Source organism: Schistocerca cancellata, chromosome 5, assembly GCF_023864275.1.
Source record: "Schistocerca cancellata isolate TAMUIC-IGC-003103 chromosome 5, iqSchCanc2.1, whole genome shotgun sequence".
Taxonomy (NCBI): domain Eukaryota; kingdom Metazoa; phylum Arthropoda; class Insecta; order Orthoptera; family Acrididae; genus Schistocerca; species Schistocerca cancellata.
Window position 1 is genome coordinate 508,666,283 of NC_064630.1, and position 13,715 is coordinate 508,679,997.

The window sequence follows — 13,715 nt, forward strand, 5'->3', positions numbered from 1 at the left end:
CGAGTAGAGGGGCCAGAATACTCTCCAGACATGAACACTATCGAAAATGCCTGGGATAATTGAAAAGGGCTGTTTATGGACGACGTGGCCCACCAACCACTCTGAGGGATCTATGCCGAATCACCGTTGAGGAGTGGGACAATCTGGACCAACAGTGCCTTGATTAACTTGTGGAAAGTATGCCACGACGTATGCAGGCAAGCATCAATGCAAGAGGACATGCTAGTGGGTATTAGAGGTACCGGTGTGTACAGCAGTCTGGACCACCACCTCTAGAAGGTCTCGCTGCATGGTGGTACGACATGCAATGTGTAGTTTTCATGAGCAATAAAAAGGGCGGAAATGATGTTTATGTTAATCTTTATTCCAATTTTCTGTACAGGTTCTAGAACTCTCTGAACCGAGGTGACGCAAAATCTTTTTTGGTGGGTGTATGTTTGAAACTCAGGAAGAGGTATTTAACATTTTAAGGACGTTAGCTCAAGGATCATTTCTGCAGTATTAAACAATTTCTAATGTGCTGGATAAAGATTAACACAACCACACGTAGGAGAGCGGAACTACATAAAAATTAGAGAAATTATAGATAGCAAAGAATAGTTATCAAAAATCGAGCATATTTGTGAAGTATTCGAAGGAAGAGCAGGCAGCCACGTGAAAGAATAAGTATCCCAGAAATGCAAGACTGAAGATGCAACAGCCGGGCTAATATGGAGGTCCGTTTTAAGCAAATACCTGTATGTCTTACCGAGCGAGGTGGCGCAGTGGTTAGACACTGGACTCGCATTCGGGAGGACGACGGTTCAATCCCGCGTCCGGCCATCCTGATTTAGGTTTTCCGTAATTTCCCTAAATCATTCCAGGAAAATGCCGCGATGGTTCCTCTCAAAGGGCACGGCCGACTTCCTTCCCTAATCCGATGAGACCGATGACCACGCTGTCTGGTCTCCTTCCCCAAACAACCAACCAACCAACCAACCTGTATGTCTTAGTCCTCAAGCGGGTCATTTGAAAAAAGATGACGAGCGTCAGTTATTGATCGTGTGGCCATATATTCGATCTCCAATATGATTTACGTACTCTAGCATGCGGCGTAGTTGTAATCACATACTAACTACGATTCTAAGTAATATGCCTTCTATACTGTTCTACATGACACGGAAGGAAAAAATTGTGACATTCGTCTCATACCTCCTTCTTATGTTTGTGTTAATGTAGGAGTGGACCCTGAACACACTGTCGGACGTCGTAAAAGTAAACTTTCTTACAATGGCTGTTTTCGACAAAGTAACGGAAAATGGAGACGATAAATTTCACTAGCGCAGGCAATCATGCGCTACAAAGGCAATGCATACCTTTGGATGTAGCAGCGCAGTTTTCATTGCCCCCAGTGATTTGTTAGCACAGTACCCTCTTCCATTCACCTATCCCGGAATTTGTGGACACCTACCTGCAACTCCGACCTTCGCTACTGCGACCGCTGACCCATCAGACCGGCCTCGCACGACCTTCGACCTATCGATATGAATGACTGCCGCAGATTCAGCGGTGAACGGTTCCGATTGCCGTCACATCGTGCAACTGCGTTGCACTAGCTCACATTCTTTCGTTTCTTCGTGTTTTCCTTTTTTTGTTTCTGAAACTTGTAAGCCGGTAACATTAATGAATAGCCAAATGCAGAGTTTGGGTTCTACGCCACATGTAAATGAACGAGATAATGGAGCCAAAGAGAAAGTATAGCTTTACGTCATGTTTTCGTAGCGATTTCGATAGTTGCTGTAAACAATTTTTCTTTTCCGGACGATTTAGATACGCCTATACAGGGTGTAAATTTTAAGTTGACAAACCAGAATAACTCGAAAAATAAGCTTCACACGAAAAATTGTGTAGAATCCAAAGTTGATTATTTTCGAAAGGGACATCTGCTGGTGCTAAAATTAGCCCACTACACCAGCCCCCTGGGGGTATGGCGGGAGGCAACTTTAAAATTTAAAATGGGAACCCCCATTTTTTATTGCAGAATCAGATTCTACATAAAAAAACTACGTACATTTTGTCTCAAAGATTTGTTTTGATTCTTGGTAGTTGGCGCTGTGATTCAAGAAAATCCATGTTCTCTTTTTGCGTGAAAAATGGTTACGCAAATACTTATTTAAGTAAGTATTGGTTAGTTAGTTAGTTGGCTAGTCAGATGATTTGTTTGATAATTAAAAGTTGTGTGGCATCATGACCAGGAAACAAACAAAACTTATCCTAATCTGCGGAAAAAATTAATATTTGGGTCAACATTTGTAAAACTCTAATTCCTCTCTCTCAAACCCCACCCTATTTTCCACCCAAAAATGTGAACAGCGCCAACTACCAAGAATCAAAACAAATGCTTAAGACAAAATGTACGTAGTTTTTCTTATGTAGAACTGATTCTGCAATAAAAAGTTGGGGTTCCCATTTGAAATTTTGAAGTTGCCTCCCGCCCCACCCCTGGGGGATCCGGGGTGGCGGGCTAATTTTAGCACCAGCAGATGTCTCCCTCGAAAGTAATCAGCTTTGGGTGTACACATTTTTTTATGTGACGCTTATTTTTCGAGTTATTATGGTTTGTCAAGTTAAAATTTACACCCTGTATATACTACTGTAGAGAGCTGCATCAAACCAGGTTTCGGATTGAAGACTACAAGACCACGAAATTTTATTTTGGACTGTGTGACTATAATATTACCTCTTTCGCACCGTATACTTTTAATATGGCAAATTTCTTTCCATCGTTTGTTTCCAGAATTCATATTACCCACTTTCACATGGCTATAGATTTGTGTTTGACACTGTGTGATAGCCAGCTTGTATGTGCAGTCTCAAGTAAACTTGTGCAACATTACCGCCATTGCAGACTAATAATTAAGGAATGAAGTGGATAGTTTCACTCGGTTCTAGAGATATAACAATGTAAAAATATTGTTATAGTCATCGGTACTGGTGAAACATCCATAAATAGTTTATAAATGAATTCTGTTATAGAGGTTAAACAGTCCATAAATCGAGAATATGCCTAGATTCTGTACAAATACTTGTCGTTTTTGGAAAAGATCTGGACATGTTTCACTAGACGGTGGAGGTACTCGACAAAGTGGATAAAAACTGAATGTAATAAATTACCATTATTCAAAATCGTGTCTTAAGTCTCAGTTTGTAGCCTAATTTTGGTAGAGGGTAAGTGTGCAAATGAGATTACATCTTTCTTTCAGGGAGTTGAAGCATTCGCTGGATACCTTGAAAATGAAACAGAACGCCGTTCTGAATAGAACCAACAAGTTACAAGCACCGTTACGAATAAAAATGCAAGTCTAACTTTACCGACATTTGTATTAGCCTTAGGCGTTATAAGAAGTATTAAATCGCTAGCATATGACTTCCGTACATTGACCGTGAGTAAATGACTGCTTTTTCAACAACAAATTCAAGACGCAGCACTAGAAACGTAGTAGAAATATGAAAAACGCGTTTTAATTCACGTACACACTCTAAAGCAAATGACATCTCTGGGGTGCTCTTCGTATTTCCAGAAGAAGACTCTGAAAGAAAATTTTCGGTTAAACCAAGTTTCAAGCGTCCGTAAAGTTGGTTAAGATGGTAAGAAAAGAAATGGGCTCGAACGAATGGATGGCTTGGTGACTGATTCGCAATCTGAAGGACTGAGTTCAAAACCCTCATCCGGCTATAGTGATTCACATTTTCCAAGGTTGTTTCAAGTCAGCTTAACTAGATAGTGGAGGCGTGCTTCTGATAAGAACACAGTTGGTTTCTTCCTCCGTCAATCTCCAACTAAGTTAGTGTTATGTCTCTAATAATTCCGCTGTTGAGGAGAAATGAAGCTCTGATCTTCCATTCGTCCAAAAGAGATCTGAGACAGTCTTCACATAAATGTAAGGAAATTAAAATAAAGAAGTGGACAACACCTGAAATGCAGAAAGGAAGGGGAGCCACGGTGGTAGAACGAATTATGGAACGATTAGAAGAGACCCCCAGGTAGAGTTAAAGGGAGACAGAAATAATACAAGGAAGAGCAGTACATTTCGTTCCGTCTTTATTTCATAAATGCGAGAGCGTTACGTGCTGCTCATCGAACTCCTCTCTTTGACTTCGGTCTTCCGGCGGTGGCTGAATAAGTAAACAAACCACTTCATATTCCTGGTCTTGGTCGTCCTCACATCCCCTATATGCAGAGCTGCAGAGTCAATTGGAGTTCCAAGAATCGCGAGCAAAGAGAGGCGTTGCGCATCACAGAGGGGTTTACTATTCAGATTCCGAGAGCGTTCCTTCCAAGAAGAATCAGCCAATATGTTACTTTCCCCGAAATACATCACAAGAGATGTCTACATCGGGAAAATCAGAATCATTTGAGATCCTATGTTTGGCACACTACATTGTAGCGAAGTGAATGGATGGACTATGGGCAAACCGGAAACCGAGGAAAGTGGAAGCAATAAAGGTTTAGTCCTACAGAAGGACGTTAAATTTGCTAGCCTGATAAGAAATGACGTGGTTCTCCGCGGAATCGATGAAGAAAGGAATAAAGGAATCTTTGGAAGTAAGAGTCAAAATTATACGACCTGTTTTAAGACGTAGGAATAACTTGCGTAATACTAGAGAGAGCTATATATGATTGGAACACATCCAACAAATAATGTGCTACTCTGAGATGATGAGGTTCGCAGAGGTGAGGAAGTCCTGTCGGACCTCATAACACTAGTCAAAAGATTGGTAAAAGTATAATATAAAAAGAAACTTGTATCTCTTGCGAACCAGACACATGGGGAACGTAGACATATCCTGGCGTTCAGATTTTATCCCTGACGGTGATGACGCTGGAAATCATCGAAAGCTCGGATCAACCACCGAACTAGTGGAGCTTAGTAATCAAGAAATTTTTATCCACGTTGCACGCTGCTACTTACACGCTTTCTTTGCGGCATTTCAATTGTCACGAACATTAGCAGCTTATGAAAGTTACGCCAGGTTCACAAAATGTGCCAGATCATCATTTTCGCTGCAGTCATGGACTGTGCGGCTGGTCCCGGCGGAGGTTCGAGTCCTCCCTCGGGCATGGGTGTGTGGGTTTGTCCTTAGGATAATTTATGTTAAGTAGTGTGTAAGCTTAGGGACTGATGACCTTAGCAGTTAAGTCCCATAAAATTTCACACACATTTGAACATTTTCAACATCATTTTCGTGGGCAATATTCTTAGTGATTGAGTTGTGTTGGTCTGCAGTCTGACAGTTCATTTCTCAAAGGACCTTTGAATTAAAGGATCGACAGTCGTTCTTTCCATGCGTACGGGAAAAGGATCCAACTAGGATGGTACCAGAAACTGTAAGGCAGCTTGCGGAATACAGATGTAGATTAAGACTAACCACTAAATCAGTTGGTCCACACTAGCAGAACGCCTGGACAGGAATTGTAATCGACACAACGAATGAGTCGGTGAGTATGTCGTGATTCCGACAGATAATTCTTTTTTAATCTGACAGATCACGAGAGAAGAGCATGATAAAGCTAGTGCGATATGAGGCAGGTATTGAACGCCCTTGGCGAGAGTACAAGCAGCCATAAGCGTAAATCTTTCTCAATGGCACCAGATCGACGCTTTATAGACTGCCTGTCTGAAAGTGTTAAAGGCGTGGCCAGTTTTAATGACAGGCTAATTTGATGGCAGCTTCCGATACGGGCTACCGAACTGCGGTCCACGCGTACGCACCTGCGACGCTCACACAAAACGTTCGTAGAAATCACGGCCGCACGCCGTTGATTCGCCGTTATTTTGTAAAAGCAAAGCGCGTAGCAAATTGTTATATCACGTGCCTATTTTGGAAATGAAGGAATGCTTTCAGATATATTTGTTTTTAATTAAGGGAAGCTTTCAAACGAGCCCTGTACCTTTCTTTTTTTCTTTTTTTTTATCTGTCGCCGCTGGGGACCGGTGAGGTGGGCATTGTCAGGTGGGCGCCGTACGCCCGGAGGGGGCTGCGTTTTAATTAAAAGCAGCCTCGCTGAGTGACGTGGTGGTGGGGGGTGGGGAGGCGTGAGTGGGGCGGGGTGAGGGGGGGGGGGGTGATGTGCAGCGGGCAGCGGCTCGAAGCCAGGACTCGTCCCGCGGAGGAGCTGAGCTCTCTGCAGAAAAGAGAATGCACTTTAATAGGTGGGGGAAGGGAGGGGAAGGGGAGGGGAGGAGGCGCACAACAGTAGCGCGGCCACGAAGTGGAAAGAAAGTCCTGTCAGGTTGCGGCGCTGCAGAGAGGGGCACCCCTGCCGCACGGACAGGCCGACTTCCTATGCTCTGTTCATCGTAAATTTAATGCGGAAGTGAACACTGCGCTACTTATACCTCCGCGTTTTTTTGGTACACCACTGGATTCTCCTTACTGCATCCAATCTAGTAGCGTCGCGTACAATTAGAAGGGTACATTCGTATTTATTTTCAGCCATAATGGCTATCTTTGTGAACCGTGACTGTGTGGGATAATTATTTCAAGTTTCTGCTACCAGTTTCTTTTTATTTAATTCCTAATCTAACATAATGCAACGCGTTTCGAATATGTTCTGTAGATCTTCAGGCGTTTATACATACATACATACATACACAGAGAAATTTTAATTAAAAATAAACAGTCTTAAACTAGATTAATCTAGAACACTTTGTCCATTGTTTTTTACTGTAGCTGCTGGTGTGGCATTTAGGGGGAAGGAGTAACACTGCCCCCCTCCTTCCCCCCAAATGCCACACCAGCAGCTACAGTAAAAAACAATGGACAAAGTGTTCTAGATTAATCTAGTTTAAGACTGTTTATTTTTAAGTAACATTTCTCTATGCATGTATGTATGTAGGTGTATAAACGCCTGAAGATGAACAGAACATGTTCGAAACGCGTTGCATTATGTTAGATTAAGCATAAAATAAAAAGTGACTGGTAGCAGAAACTTTAAATAAATGATTAAAGGGTACATTCGTACTGGCATCTTTCGGCTCGCACGTCGCCTGCTTTTGCTTTTATCAAGTGTTAAACATTCTTTTGTCACGACCTAATGTTCAGTGCCACTGTTGTTCTTGGTTACTTACTATTTAATCTTTCCACCTATTTTTTGGTCTACCTATAGATCTTTTTCCTTTTGGTCGGTAAATCATTCATATTTTCGAAATTCTGGTTTCATTTGGTCTTGTAACATGACCGCACCATTTATTTCTACACTCCTTGAATTGTTCTACTTCTTGTCTGATTGTTGTACTGCTTATCGTGTCAGATATCCTGTGGCCTTACTGGCGCACTCCAACTGTACTACGCTGCCCTCCACGCAGCTCGCTACGCATCACGTAAGAAACCTATTTTTATGTAGGAGAAATGCACAGTACGTTGTGCCCCCTCTATAAATATATTCCTATTCTTCGGATGGAATCAACGACAGAGCTGCAGGTGCAGTAAGAACGTATTCTAAAAGCCGAAGAATAAATCATCAGTCTCAGTGTACTTGTGATTTGTAAATGTGGCGAAAAGGGGGCAAAAAATTAAATTTAATCTGTCATTTTTTACTTGTTGTGAAAATCATGAATTAGTATACAGTAAGATCTGGTAATATGGTTCACAGGGTATCAGGCATGCGAGGTGCCGGGGCTAGCAGTGTATTTAACACTAAATTCTTCTAGAATCTTCATAAGTAAATGATGCTCTATAAGCCCCCCCCTCCGCCCCCCCCCCCTTACCTAGCTCCGACTTTTGCTGTTGCACATGGATTAAGAAGAAATGCGAACTGACTGTAATCGACCCTGCAAGTGGAGTAGAAAAGAGTTTGGCACCTGCAATAATTTAATTTGATAGACATTAATTAAATAAAGGAAAGTTTCATTAACGTAGTGAGAAATGAAAGGGTTGCTCTACCGATTATCAGAATGACAGTTCTGTCCAAAATAACAATTTGATTTATTATGACTAAACTCAAAATCATAAACAAAACACATGAAACATTTACAATACATAAAATTGGATCAAATTGGATACTCAAATAAATGCTGTGTAGGTGAAGTTGTCCATAAACTAGATAGTGACATTTATGACGAAGTGGGATGTGGAGCCAATTCCTTGCAACTCAAATCTTAAGAGAAACACCCAGCCAACCCAACATTAATTGCTGCTACAGTAGTGAGAACTCAGACAATGAACATTCAAGACAGAACCACGTAAGAAAAGACGGGAACAGGCACGCTCTCCTGAGCTCTGATTATCATAGAGCAAATTCCCTAATCTGCCGATGCTGCGGACATACATTACCAAGCTGTCTTCTTAACTGCAACGACACGATCTGGCGTACTGGAAGCGGTGGCTGGTTGCGACGTCCTGTCGTGGTGATGGTAATGTCGTGAGTATAGCCCGAAACAAATTATCCTGGTCTGGTTGTTCCAGACTAAAGACTTCCTATCAATACAAATGCGCCTCTGAGGGAGATGAAGGCCCACCACACAATCACTGACGGTAAAGTGATTGATTTTAACAAGCGAAGTCACACAGTAACTCCGATACAGTCAACTTAAGCCAAAACTGCTCAAGACAGACAACATAGGCCGCTTGTACGCAAAACGCTCAATTGCCAACTGTACTCGGAAAGTTACATAGAAGTCGAAACTTCAGCAACTTCGTCAAACAGCTACAATTAAATAAAAGTTTATTAGATAGCCAACGGAAGGCAGGCTGTCCAGAGCAGCAAGAGCTCAGTCTTGTAACCTACTCCGACTGAAAGGCGAGAACCGACTCTCAAGAGCACCCATACAAGCCGAACACAGAACATTGCCGCCCCCACGACAGTGGTCGTGGTTAAACGTTCCAATCAGCAACTCGATAACCGGCGGAAAATTCCCCTCTATTGCCGACGCAGTACTATTCCACCAATGGAGATACTTGGCGCCAATTTCTGCGCCGATTTTGCTACGTCACGGAACTATTCCCTGAGCAAGCCAATCACAGTTACGATTTTGCAGAAAACGCAGGAATTTTCCCACCAAGACTGCCTGGGAACACAAGTCATTCCCACAGCTCGCTGGTAGCCCGCCAGAAAGTGTTTTCACTAAGTTTCTGCGAAGTAACGGAATCTCTAGCCCAGCCGCCCCTTCTGGCCCCTCTGGGCGTGTCGCTCCCGCTCTTACGACAATGTCGGCGTCTGGAAAGCATCCACTCGACTCCCTCACACCCGTCGGCTTAACCCTTTCAAGCTCAGCAGAACTCGCCTGTCACCGGACCACCCGGGTGACGAGAGACGCTGCGTGGGAAGTCTGCGTGTGAAGGAATAGCAACTTTTCACCGCATGCAATTAGAGAGGAAAATCGAATTACTCAGAGTAAGATAGAAATATGAGGGGGGGGGGGCTTATGCCACCTCCCAGGCATACATTAAGAAAAAAGAGGAGCGTCAACAAAACTTTTCACAAAAACACAAAAATTTCCGTCCAAGATTCTACATATTGTTAGACAACTTTACCCCTGTAGAAAATCGAAACATTTGTTTTACGAACGACGGTGCGCCACGCCATTTCCTACACTTTGTGCGACAGCACATTAGACAAAGTTTAACGAAAGTTGGATATGTTAAAGAGATCCATTCATAATTGCTATTACTAATAAATAAATAATTAAAAATAGTGAAAGAGAGTGCAACATTAAAGTTTCAGTCTTACAATTAATGCAAAACCTGACTGTTTCGGTTTGCTGTGGTCGACATGCACAGTATGCTATGCCCACTCTACAGATATTGCTACTCTACAGTCGTTGGGGAAACTAATATCTTTGAGGTTTGGGTCGTGCCAGTATTCTCTTTGACTTCGGTCTTCCGGTCGAGGCTGAATGACTAAACCCAGTGTTCCATCTTCCTGGTGTTGGCCGAGTTCACATCCCCAATGCGCAGAGCTGCAGAGTGAACAAGAGTTTCAAGAATCACGAGGAAAACTACATTACTTTTTTCATTTTGTTGTTAACAACTGGTCATGACTAGTCACTAATATGCTCTTGACGGCGTTTTTTCCTGAAATTCACTACGAGCTGCTTCAGTCTAGCTCGAAACTCATTTGTAGATGTATCGACGAAATTATTTATGTTTCGGCATATTTACGAAATCGAAGCAACTGTCACGACAGATCACTCTGCAAACAATCCGCCGTTCGAAGTCAGAGGCTTTCTGACACTCGGTAATTCGAATTGATAACTATGTTATCGTTTGACTCTTCGCGGCACTCCTTTGTTTTCTCAACAACTCGTAACTTACAACAGGAGGTAAAATTCTAACAATGACTTGGAAGAAGTAAAAGTGTGTCAGAAGGAAAGGTTAATGAGGCCGTGGAATGAGGAGTGGAAACAAAGAGGATGTAGTGAAAAGGTTTGGGATTCTGCCAATGCACGCTGTTGAGAATGCTGAAGCAGAAACATAAGGCTGCGCAGAAAGTAACATACAGAGCAAAGAAGCGGACTCGACAGGTTGAGTTCACCTGTCTTGAAGAATGGTTATTGGAACGTCTTAGCCAATGTAAACGACAGAACTTACCTATAGATGGTAATAAACTTAAAAAAAAAAAGGATTCAGCGTTACTCTGGATATGGATGGGCTCGCCATTAATGAGGAATGGTTCAGTAAAAGTAAAACAAGAGAGAAAATCGTTTGTAGGGAGATTTGTAGAGAAAATGCGAGCATTGATGAAAGTTTGTTCAGCATTGAAAAATCAATGCATTTCAAGTTTTCTTATGTATTCTCGGAAAGCTGTCTGTACGATCCATTCGAAATATTAAAGTAAATAATTAAGTAAGTAGAAGCCTAGTTTCGTTCAGTTTGAGTTCTATTTGTTACTTCCTGCTTCCGTCTGTGAAGAAATACAGATGCTGATGAAACTGCAGTAGTATTATTTTAACTTTTGCTCTTTCGACTTTTCTTACTCCACACTGATCAGCCAAACTAACGTAAAATCGATCACTCAGTTACCCGAACTTATTGTTGGGCCCATTTAACTTTCAAGTGTATATTGCATATGCAGGGTGAAGCGAAATTCGCGCACTCGGGCTTCGCAGCGCGACTCCTCACATGCCAGCGATAAAAAAAAAGTCTCTTACAAAATTTCGTCAGGCGAGTACATCCGGCAGAAAAAGGACGTTAAATAGAGGCAATCTGGCAACACTGTAACACAGTTGGTGCAGGTGTTAGAGGGTTGGATCCTGGGTTGGTTTTTTTTTTTTTTAAACGCTAATTTAATTCTGACGTTTCATACTGTAATATCCGTCGTTTCTTAGGTCACATGTGTCCTAAATTTACATTTTGTAACGCTTAACATAACAAATACGTGGATTGACAAATAGACAGTTGAAAAAAATAACAAATGACCTGTCATAGGACAAAATAACTGCAAAAACAATATCAATTTCGAGATGCTACAATTGATAGCACAGAACAATAACACAACATCTACTTGTCATTTATACTACATGTAAGATGAGCTCTCAGATGTCGCACATTAGCAGCCGGTGACAATAATAATGTCCATGTTAATGACCGAAAGACCTTCACAAGAGAATACGTTGTCCTCAGATGCTCAAAGCGATCTCCCTGCACGTCCAGTTTCTTTCGTTTTACATTAAAAATCATTGGTAAACACGCTTAGACGATCACCTCTACACACGTTTTCCTTACTTATTTATTGAGAACAATGAGAAGGTGCCGATAATCGAGGATCGCCTGCACCGCACCGCCTTCCCGCCCGACAGGCATCTGTGCACAGAAGAGGTAACTGTGGAAGATTTTCAACCTACGCGTCCTTGCCACAAACACAATATGGCTGGCGTTCGATAAGTAATGCAACACATTTGTTTCTGGGACAGTTTCGGTTGTAAAAATGTGGAATTTATTGCGGCGCATCGTAGAATACTCCCACGTCAGCCCCTAAAGTTTCACGAAGTTCCGATTGGAGGAGGAGCTATGCGTAGCCTTCAAAATTGCGTCAGTAACGGAGAAAGTTGTCACTGAGTTTCATTTGGGGAGAAACCAGAGCAGCACATGTATTCGTAGGCGCTTGCAGAATGTCTACGGAGACCTGGCGTTGAACAAAAGCACGGCGAGTGGTCGGGCGAGGCGTCTGTCATCAGAACAAGGTCGCGCGAACCTATCCAATCTCCCGCGTACCGCTTGATTTGTAAGAGAGAGAGAGAGAGAGAGAGAGAGAGAGAGAGAGAGAGAGAGAGAGATATTCCGGTACTTTGACCTTCCAGGGCGATTTTCGAAATTCAAACATTCTAAAACGCGTTGTTTGCGCAGAGGTAATGGTTTGGCGTGCCGGCGCGCACTGTCACAAATCAAGCACTGAACTCTTGCAATGCTGAAAAATGCGATCACCCTCATTCAAAGTGAATCACAATCCAACACCTCGCTGTACAACTGGACGTCTCTATTGGTGGTGCTGACACACTCTCCCACCATGCGTCACATCAGTTTGGACACCAAGGAGGAGTCCACAAAACTTCATTGCACAGTTTTTTCTCATCCACCCAACAGCCGGGATCTTTCAATTTCTGACTATCATCTGTTTGGTCTAATGAGGATGCACTCTGTGGGAAGCAGTACGTAGATGGTGGGGAGATAATCGCTGCAGCAAGATGTTTGCTCTGATGTCGGCAAGTAGAATGGTACCAGATGCACATACAGGCCCTCCCAGTAAGGTGACATTGAAACGACATTATGTTGAAAAAAAGAAAAGGGTTCTGCAGTCTTTATTTAAGCAATATGAGGCAGTACGTCCACGCAGTGTGTTCACTATTAGGCCCGGAGTCCAACTGACCTAGTACACAGTACTGCCACCAGAGGGCACCGGTGTCCCTCCCATGACATAAGCCTAGATGGCGGTCTGGAGGGGAAAATGGTGGGAAAAGGATTCAGTCTGTTATGGGCTGCTGGAGAGAGGTAGGAGTGTACTTCATTTATTTTATAATATGATATATTGTCACACTCGATAAAACCAACCTGCTTCAAGGGAAAAAGTGTTAGTACCTCGATGCTGCAGTACACCGATTTACTGAAGTTTGTATTATTTACATTCCTTATGATTTTTTAATTACTCACGGTTTAATTTGCACCAGCCAACTTATAGTCGACAGACTGTATATGTCTAGGGAAATAATGCGCTTGACCGAACTCTCTGGGGTTTTCAAGTATTTGCCTGCGGTCGGCCATTTAAGTGATGGCAAACCTAATCATAAGCGAGAGAGAGAGAGACAGAGAGAGAGAGAGAGAGAGGGAGTCATGTGGAAATTTGAGTTTGATGTTGGTGACATGCGTAGCACCTTATCCTCACTCCAAAAATCTCTATTCTAACACAAACGAGTATCAAGATCACGGGACACTCGATGCCTCTTCGGTAGCGTACCTGTCGCAGCACTGTGGCTTTGGACTTTGCAGGTCTGCTTTACCCGTGACGTCCGACTGATTGCCGGAAGCTTTTACCCGCTCGGCCGTCGGCGATTGATTCCAGCGCAGCGGTGTCAGGAGGCGAGTAAATTATTCCGGCCCGTAAAGAGTGTCATCCGCGGTCGGCATCCCGAAGAATGGCGGGCCATCAGGAGCGGGCCAGGTGCTCCTGCTCGGCTTTACGGCGCCGGCCCCGCCCTTACGAGCTCATTAAAAGTTGGCCGGGTCGTAGCGCTCCATCC

At 43.0% G+C, this 13,715-nt stretch overlaps 1 protein-coding gene across 2 annotated transcripts in view; it reads right to left on the bottom strand.

Annotated features, from left to right (window-relative positions):
- LOC126187460 (irregular chiasm C-roughest protein) overlaps positions 1-13,715 on the bottom strand; it is an 853,136-nt gene that overhangs the window by 69,305 nt on the left and 770,116 nt on the right. The gene's annotated exons all lie outside the window — the stretch shown is intronic.